The sequence below is a fragment of the Triticum aestivum genome, chromosome 1B, assembly GCF_018294505.1.
Source record: "Triticum aestivum cultivar Chinese Spring chromosome 1B, IWGSC CS RefSeq v2.1, whole genome shotgun sequence".
Taxonomy (NCBI): Eukaryota; Viridiplantae; Streptophyta; class Magnoliopsida; order Poales; family Poaceae; genus Triticum; species Triticum aestivum.
In genome coordinates this window covers 81,138,734-81,149,095 of record NC_057795.1, presented here as the reverse complement: position 1 = coordinate 81,149,095, position 10,362 = coordinate 81,138,734, and positions in this window count along the sequence as shown.

The window sequence follows — 10,362 nt, the reverse complement described above, 5'->3', positions numbered from 1 at the left end:
TGCCTCCACATGAACACGACGCATTCTATTTCCTCCCCATGAACACGACGACGACACTGTTTCTCTGTTCCGACCCAGTCATGTACGTATGCGCGAGTAGGCGTTCGAGACCCTGCCCGTATGTACGTACGTGACCGTATTTTCTTTCTTGCACCCTCGTTGTTGTACGTACGTGTACATGCTACGTGCGCGCCTCTACATCGACACGTACGCGCCTCTACTACGACACGTGCATGCCTCTACATCAACTAGTATGTACGTACACTTTCGTGACCAGAATGACAACACTACGTATGCTTCGACCAGGTGGGTCCTGACTGTCAGGCACTTCCTTGCCTGCGAAGATGTAGCTGGTGGGTCCCAACAGTCAGGGGGGCGAATCGTTTTGGGTTTTTTTTGCCCGAACGCACTTCCTTGCGTGCGAAGATGTAGCTGGTGGGTCCCAGCAGTCAGGGGGGAAACGTTTTTTTCACGAAATACTGGTGGCCGATCCGGTGGGTCCCTGCTATTAGGTGGAGGAATAATTATTTTGCGCGTAATAAGGAGGCACTTCCTTGCGGTCGCCATGGACCCAGCTATCAGCCTCTGCACGCATAGTACTCTTTCAATGGAAGTCAGTCTTTGACCACATTGACCACGCCGCGCCGAGAGCACCACGGTGGTTGACGATGGTGAGGCCTAGGAAGGGGACGACGCAGAGCCGGGGAAGACACAACAGTGGATGCCGATGCGAAGAGGAGTACGAGTGTGAGGTTGCCGTCGCCGCAGAATAACAGGGGGTGTGGGTGACTAGAGGGATGGCCTGGCCAGCGGTGGGAGTAGTAGGGGGCGGTGAGGCCTCCTCCGCATCTTAGCCGGCCACGGGAGGCAGGAGCACGAGGCACGACCGGCGCTGGTTTGGGCGGCTGGAGCAAGAAGACCAGAGGTTGAAGAAGCACTACGGCCGTTGGATGGACATTGTTCGGTCACTTGAGCTAGAATCGTGCATATTATTGACTAAGTTGACAAAGCCTTCCATCCCCGTCAACTTAGTAGGCCCACAAGTCAGCATGCCACTATACTGGGTCCAAGCTAACAGATGGAGTATTCATTTTTTTTGTGCGTCATAAGGAGGCACTTCCTTGCGTGCGAAGATATAGCTGGTGGGTCTGAGCTGTCAGCGGCGGTAACGTTTTTCTCGCGAAATACAGAGGCCCTTTCGGTGGGTCCCTAATGTCAGGTGGAGAAATCATTATTTCGCGCGTAATAAGGAGGCATTTCCTTGCGTGCGTCCATGGACCCAGCTGTCGGCCTCTCCACGTACAGTCCACTTCAGATGCATGTCGGTCATTGACCATGTTGACCAGGCCACGCCGAGAGCACCAGGGCGGTAGACGACGACGAGGCCTAGGAAAGGAACGACACGGAGGTAGGGAAGACTCGGCAGTTGTTTCCCACGCGGAGGGGAGTACGACTGTACTAGGGTTTACTGGTTTGTCTGCCGTCACCGGAGAATAACAGCAGGTGTGGGTGAGTAGAGGGATGGCTAAGCCGCGGGGAGGAGGGAGCAGGTAGTCCCGCCGGCGCGTGATTGAGCAGCTGGAGCAGGAAGAGCAGAGATTGAAGAAGCACGATGGTCGTTGGATGGACATCCAACAGTCACTGCTTGTGCATCAACCTTTTTTTAGGAAAGCCTCAAATCTGTGGAAAACAGCATACAACCCATCCGCCATTATTTCTAATATTTTACAGCCCATTTGCTAATTCTTATGGTTTTTTTTGGAGCCCATATTCTTTTTATTAGCATTACAGCCCATATTGTGGCCACGGTTAAAAAATTATACGAAATTTTGCATATTTCGGTACGGTCTGAACTGTTTTTAATCCCGAAATTTCGACTCACATTCAAACTGATTTTAAAAATAAATGTATATCAATATAAAATCCAACAAATTCTCCACGCATAAAAATTAATGTAATTTAAAATCTCGAAATGAAAAAAAGATATTTGAAACTAATTGTCGGTTTGATGTGTTTTAAAAATGTACAACCCATTTCTCATTACTGATAGGCCATTTTCTCGGATAGCCGAATGAAGCTCTCCTCGTATTGAAAGATTTGCAGCCCAACAGGCCTGACAAAGTGACTTATTTGGCAAATCACAAAAAAACTGGGTTGTGGCCTTGGACCCAGCTGTCAGCCTCTCCACTTACAGTACTCTTCTCATGGAAATCGGTCGTTGACCATATTGACCACGCCGTGCCGAGAGCACCAAGGTGCTAGACGATGGTGAGGCCTAGGAAGGGGACGACATGGAGCCAGGGAAGATGCGGCAGTGGATGCCCACGCAGAGAGGAGTATGAGGGTTCACTGGTTCGGCTGCGGCGTGAGGCTGCTGTCGCCACAGAATAACAGGGGGTGTGGGTGAGTGGAGGGATACCCTGGGCCAGCGGTGGGAGTAGTAGGGGGCGGTGAGGCCTCCGCGGCATCACAGCCGGCCACGAGGGGCAAGAGCACGCGGCATGACCGGCGCTGCTTTGGGCGGCTGGAGCAAGAAGACCAGAGGTTGAAGAAGCACTATGGCCGTTGGATGGACATAGTACGGTCACTGGAGCTAGGATCGTTCATACTCACTAAGTTGACAAAGCCCTCCGTCCTCGTCAACTTAGTAGGTCCACAAGTCAGCCACCCACTATGGTGGGTCCCAGCTAGCATGGGGTATTCATATTTTGGTGCGTAATAAGGATGCATGTCGGTTGTTGACCACGTTGACCAGGCCGCGTCGAGAGCACCAGGGCGGTGGACGACGGCGAGGCCTAGGAAGGGAACGACACGGAGGCAGGGAAGACTCGGCAGTTGTTTCCCACGCGGAGGGGAATACGACTGTACGAGGGTTTACTGGTTCGTCTATCGTCGCCGGAGAATAACAGCAGGTGTGGGTGAGTAGAGGGATGGGTAGGCCAGCGATGGCAGTACGATGGGGCGGTGAGGGCTGCGCAGCAGCGTAGCCGGCCTCGGGGAGGAGGGAGCAGGCAGTCCCGCCGGCGCTTGTTTGAGTGGCTGGAGCAGGAAGAGCAGAGATTGAAGAAGCACGACGGCCGTTGCATGGACATTGTACGGTCACTGGAGCTAGAATCATTCATATTGACTAAGTTGACAAAGCCCTCCGTCCCCGTCAACTTAGTATGCCCACAAGTCAGCCTCCCACCATGGTGGGTCCCAGCTAGCAGGGGGAGTATTCATTTTTCTGCGCGTAATAAGGAGGCACTTCCAGTGGGTTCGAGCTGGCAGTGGGGGGAACGTTTTTTTCACGACATACGGTGGTCCATCCGGTGGGTCCTAGCAGTCAGGGGCAAACATTTTTTCGCGAAATACGGTGGCTCGTCCGGTGGGTCCTAGCAGTCAGGGGGGAAACGTTTTTTCCATGAAATACTGGTGGCCCGTCCGGTGGGTCCCCGCTGTTAGGTGGAGGAATAATTATTTTGCGTGTAATAAGGAGGCACTTCCTTGCGGCTGTCGTGGACCCAGCTGTCAGCCTCTCCACGTACAGTACTCTTCCGATGGAAGTCGGTCGTTGACCACATTGACCATGCTGGAAAATAACAGGAGGTGTGGGTGAGTAGATGGATAGACAGGCTAGGGATGCGAGTATGATGGGGCCGTGAGGCGTGACCGGCAGCACTACCGGCCACGGGAGGCGGGAGCAGGCAGTTCCGACGGTGCTGGTTTGGGCGGCTGGGCCAGGAAGATCAGAGACTGGAGAAGCATGATTGCCGTTAGATTGACATCTAACGGTCTAACACTGGTAGAGTCGATTGTTGACTAAGTTTCTTTTTTGCGAAACCTTGTGTACGCATGAACTTGGTAGGCCCACAAGTCAGCCTCCAAATCTGTGGCAGACAACATAAAGCCCATTTGCTATTTTTTATAATTTGCAGCCCATTTGCTAATTCTTAAGTAATTTATAACAGCCCATTTTCTGCCCAGGACCACGGTCAAAAAGTTCAACCTTATTTTGCATATTTCGGTGGAGTCCGAACTGTTGTAATCCCGAAATGATAAACAATTTTTAAGAACTTATTGGTTTGCCAAAAAATCGTTTTGTTTTTGTGAGCAAATAAGACGTCGGACAATTCAGTTGGTTTAAGGGAAAACCAGTGGTAAAAAAATCAGCTGGGTGGGAAAAAACAACAAAAATAAGGATGTAAATATGAAAAGGGAATTTCATGTGTTATCAATATAATGATACGTGTATATGAACTAGTAAAACTACAGGTAGTGATTAGAAAATGGATGTAGGACATGTGTTTCAAGAGGAAAATAGAACTGGGCTGTGTGTTTGATTCAGTAAAAAAATTGCATGCGGATGTTGTAAGACAAAACATAACTAAAGCTGGCGGGCCAGAGGCCAGCAGATATTTGCTGGATCTTTGTGCCCCGTTGTCGTCATGGGCTGGGCCTGTTAAAAACAAAACCATCCCTGGGCAGTCTGCAGCCCAGTTGAAACTTGCTCGACCTGAAAAAACAATATACGTGCTCAATAAACGAGATAATTCTGCAAGTATAGACTGCTAACTGGGATGCAGCACGGATATTGTTTTTTTATCGTGATAATAAGTACATGCACTTGTTTCAAAAAAATTGGAGAACTGGGAATTCGAACGGCGGGTGCTTGTGCTACCCATCAAATAAAAATCAGGTGCCTGAAAATTCGTTTCGAAACAAATGATTCAGCTTTATATCCACACCGACCCTCGGCATGATGGTTGGAAGAAAATGCAAGTTCATACCAAAACATCGTTAACAACAATACCAACTTGCGGACGACAAGGTAGTACAACTACCAATACCTAACTAACTTATAATCTTTTTACTCCTGGTCCTAGTGTTCGTCTGGTAGAAAATCTTGTAGAGGACCAGTTCCCGCTCCTTCTCTTGCTCCAGGTCCCCGAGGTGGTACTGGTGCATCACCCAGTTGGTCCTCTGCTGGTCGAAGTTCTTGTTGGTGTGCAGCACCAGAACCTTTTTTGTTGCCCGTCTGCCGGCGGTTGACCATCACCGGCAAGGTATTGCCAGTCTTGTGCCACATCGCGTGGATGCCGCACTCCGACTGTATCTTGCGACGCGTCCACCTGCCCCTTTTGAACGCCCTGGAATTGCGCTGGAAGAATTGCTTCCTTAGGCCACTCAGTGTGATACCTGCAGTATTGTGGAATACAGGTGTTAGTGTACATAGATGGCATTTTCATAACATCTTTGGCATGTTGCAGTCACTTGTTTCACTTTTTACTAGTAAGCTTGCACGTGCAACGCACGTCTCGACACCAGAGATGTTTGATATTCCTGCAAAATTAGATCTAACAAATTTGCACACTAATACTCAGACACCAGAGATGTTTGATATGGCTTGACATTTTATAATACAACTGGTGAGCGCAAGCGTACTTCCTCAGTGCCAAAGGTTATTACATATTCTAAATTAAAATGTACCAAGTACACGGCTCTAAAAAGTTCAGACAAGCCTGTGTTAAAAATGTGTTTTACAAAATAAAGCCCTTCCTTGCATTACAAGAAAACCCTATCATAAGGAGACAAGTAGTGCAGCCATTCAAGAGGGATAGATAAGTTTCAGTTACCTTGTTAATTGCTCGGCCTTCTCTGCCGAAATTGATGAGTATGCGCCCTCCACCCCCTTCACAAACACACAAAACATGGGCAAGAACAAGCAAATACAGATCCTCAAAGATTTTGAAATGGATCAAGGCCTTCTACTTGACTCCTAGTTCAGAGTGCTATGTCTCAAGAACAAGTAAGCATATGTACAATCTTTTTATGCATTCATCTATTTGGAAAGACAAAGCCAATAGTAAAAAGCTAGAGCATGGAATGGATCATGGGTTTTGCAAACTACGACTTCAGCAAATCTGCAACCAATAAATATCAGTGCACATAACTTTAATCCAGGGCAATTTAAATGCTGACTCTTAAATCCAGAACAATACGAAATAGATAAATTTGCCTAGGAGATGCATGTACTATCTTTTTTACTTGTACATGTGACTATGGAGCAATATCACAGAAAACATAAATACATATTATTAGGAGACCTGAGCGGAAACAAAGCTTAGCTGCAGAACTCACACATGCCTTATGAAAGGTCAATGGACTTCACAACTCTACGGTACTGACCATGGGTGAGCACCTCATGCTATAAGGGCACTCCGACAATCGGTCCAACAGTTAGTGTGCGGTGGGAGTAGTACTGGACACAGGTGAGCACCATGCCGTACAGGGCTTTGGCGAGGAGCCGACGAAGACAGAGATACCAGTGTCGTACAAGGCAGGAATGATGAAGACAGAGATGTCCTCAGGCTTCAAAGGAGCACCAAAAATAATAAGAAGAAAAAACAGTAAGAAAGTTCACCTAGAAACTGTAAAGCATCAGGACGCAACAACATTCAAAGATTTAGGTAACATTCAAAGCAACCTCTGTAGGCCGACACTATCGATCAATACATAAAACAACCAAAACTACCACAACATTATTTATGTATAATTATGTAGCTTAAGTTGTATAATGTTTTCATGACAAAAATACTTTGCACAACATGAAATCTGAAAATGCAGTATTTCTCATGAATGTTTGGCTATGTCCTATAGTGGTGATCAGAGATTTGTCTATTTCAGTAAGAGATCGATGGGGATCACTTGAAAAAAAAAATCTAATCAGGTGGATGTGAAGCTCACCATCTGGAACCAATACGAACGCATACCTCGAGCTCCTGCCTCCCAACGCACCTGGGTGACAGTTCTATCAAATTGGATGGATTGGAGACTGGAGGACCATCAGCGTTGCTACAGGAGCGAACCCCCAAACGGCGGCTGCCCACACTGTGTATAGACGTGTCGCTCCCACCGGAGGCCTCTCTGCATCATGCTTGACACCTTCCTCGCGGCCGGCATGCCGAGGTGCTCAATGTGCTCTCCCGCGTCAACCGTGGCGGTGCTGTGCCTGCTCTTTCGTGGTGGTGAGGTTGGGTCCGGGTTATGGAGCACATAAATCGGTCCCCTCTTCCCCGACGTGGAGGTGCGCCCGGATCTGATGCTCCTCGTCCGCACGGCCGCCTCCTGCAGCAAGCTCCATTCGGCGCAGCACAGTATGTGCGAAGGAGCGGCGAACGGTCACGGCGACCCGCGCTCCAAAAGAGGCCGGTGGCGACCACGTACGTGGGGCATCAGCCGAGTGGAGGAGCGATGGCCTGAGTGCCGTGGGGAAGCGGCAGATCGGTGGAGCGGCGGGCGGCGACCCTCTGCCTCGCTTGGTAGGCTGAAGAAAATTGTTTTGGCTGTGTAACAGAGGAAGAAAAAGAACGGAGAAGTGCTTGGCTCGGCGGTGGATCTCGGCCTGGTCACCTACTGCTGGCTGGAGAGGACCTCACGCTGTCGAGCTCTTCGTTGGCTGGTGCTTCCGGTTCGCCATGGTCGGAGACCCTATATAAAAGCCTGCTAAGCGCGTAGGTGGGGCAAGTGGAGGCATACCTAGGTTGCCGCCGCGGCGGGCGAAGGAGCAGCCGGAGTGCTGTGCAGCAAGGTCGGCGAAGGAGGCGCGCCCGGCGAGGATCTGGTCGACGCGCGGCGACATGGGCGCACGTGTGGCGGAGAAGACCCGGCCCTCGGGCCCTCGCCGCTCCTCCTCGTGCTTGATCCGGATGTAGGACGCCCGCGCCATCTCCTTCCCCGCCGCCACAGACGCCATCTCTCCATTCATCCGCCGCTTTGCCGCTCCGGTTGCTTCGGGAGGTAGGTTCCTCGCGCCTGGGGTAGAGGCAGGGGGAGGTTACGGCATTGGCGGCAGCTGCTAGAGGCGTCTCCGCGCGCAGCAGGGCGGATCCTGTGGCTAATGGCGGTGCAAGGGTGCGGGAGGAACGGCGGGGCGGCGAACGGCGCGGGAGGAGGGGGCGAGGAGGGGGCGAGAGACGTGCGAGGAGAAGGGGGCGAGAGGGGTCGTGCGGGGAGGAGGGGAGAGGTCGTGCGGTCGTTTGCGGGCAGCATATTTTTTTCTTTCTGAATGGTTGGGCAGATTAGGGATCGATGGGTTTGGCTTAATGCGTGGTTGGTAGCGTTAAACACAGAATGATTAAGGGCCATTAGATCTTGATGATGGATGGGTGGGATTGTTTGGATCTGCCCCTCTCTTTCTTTTATAGTGGTAGTAGATTAACTATCAATTGTAATTGCTTCACCAGGTCTGCGTCTAAAAAGAAAAATAGAGCTATAAACAAAGGAATATGTTTGTGCAAGTAGACGGCCGATCGGTGTCTTACCTGGAAGTTTCTCAGGTTGGGTGTAGCATATGTTGTGCTCGCTGTCGATGGTTGGTATGAACAAATCGATGAGAGACTGAAATCTCGCGCTGTCAGCACTCACTTTGGCCTCAAGGAGCTCGATCAGCTCCTGATCCGTGGGATCAAACTTGACGCCAGCCGGCAGCACCGACCAATCCTTCTTCGACTTGCATCGATAATTCTACTTATATGGTTCTCAATGTATGATCAATCGATTGTTTTAAGTGAATGATGAAAGATTTCGACAGATAAGTGGTACTCCAAATCTGAAGTCCAGAATACCCGAACACGCCGCCGGGATTCTTGTGTCATCTCACGCGCAGCATGTTGTCACGTCAATTCAATGTGTGGACATGATGAATAATTTGACCGACGTATACTAGTACTTCTACTGTACTACTTACTAGTCGTATTTTGTGTCACAATTTATACATAGGTTTAACTAACAAGTACGCACTTGAAGCCTAACTGACATATTTATACATATGGCTTCTGCACAGCATCTCCATCATCATTATCAGTACATCCTACGCAGGTGAGTTAGGATGCACTTGAACCCAGGAAGGTATCTATCCTTCAAACCAGAGGAGTGCTTCAAACTAACAACAGTACATAATGTCCAACAAAAGAGGGTCGTGCTACAGCAGCAGAATACATGGCTTAGTCTAGATATCAGTACGAATCAAGTTGTGCATATTTGCTGTTAGCATGAACCACATCGTCGCATGTCAGGTTTGCAAAAACCATCCATCGCATGGAAGCTTGATGCCCTTCACACACTGAAGGTTACCTAGCAACAAGCTGTGTCGACGAATCTCTGGATATGGTGATTCATGAAACCCATGGTATGTTGTGTAAACACAGCCCCCCTTGCGAATGGAAGTTGCATAGCACAGTAATCATCGCCGGTGATATGATCGATGATTGGTTGGATGATCGGATAATTGAGCCCGAGGAACAAGGAGTAGTTGCCGAGGCTGTAAACCCGCCTCCAGTTGAATACGCCTGGCCCAACGGAGCTGGGATCTCTCTCGAACACGAAGCAGCCATAGCCATCAATGTCACGAACGCCCATGCATTGTACTGCATGTGGTTTGATGTAATGGTTTGGTCAATTTGGTACGTGCAAATGAGCATCAAATGACCGCCGTCAGCTGAACGAGCGATAAACCACCACCCATCGGCTGGTATGATTCCAGGTCTGGAATCATGAAGGCCAGCGCATTTACGTCTGCTGCAACAATTCAAATTGGAGACCAAAAGGACAAAAATAAAAAATCATGTTCAGAGTATGTGTGGAATTAAGATTATTACAACAGTGACACATATCATAGACAGAGAATTGCAATGCCGTGGTCATAATCATACCCCAAGTTAAAAAAATAAGCCAATGGCTTTCATATTCTAGCAACATGTCATGGTTCAGACACCATGTAACAATGAGAGGAAAACAGCTATGATAGCGCCTAGTCACATTCTACCATAGCACTTACTACTACTGTTCTCATATCAACTCTAAGCAATAACATGCGTTGTTATAAAAATCTTGTAAACAAGAGTAACAAATAGCAATCATGATGTCATGCTCATAATATGTATTCTAACAATCATTAGATGCCAATTGTTCTCATATCAACTCTAACAATAACATGTGTGGTCATAAAAATCTAGGAAATGAGAGGAACATATAGCAATGATGTGGTTATAGACATGATATGCATTCTAAATTTGTAACAAATGAACAGGCAGTCGTATTCATAAGGTAAAGATGAGATGAGATAGAAAAATTACACGATGATAGATTCCACCAGTATAGGCAGCCAATCTATGCGTCGACCGCGTAAACGATGCCATCATGCACTATAGCATCAGACAAAAATGTTGCCTCAACAGGATTGATGATGAGCCATAACTATGTATGGCGACCGGATTCCAGATAGACTAATCCCACGTTGAACAAGGCAATGAGCTTGTAATCCATGTAGTCTTCTGATGGTGTGGGCACTTCGCAGATTACAACTTTCTTCAAACAGAGGTC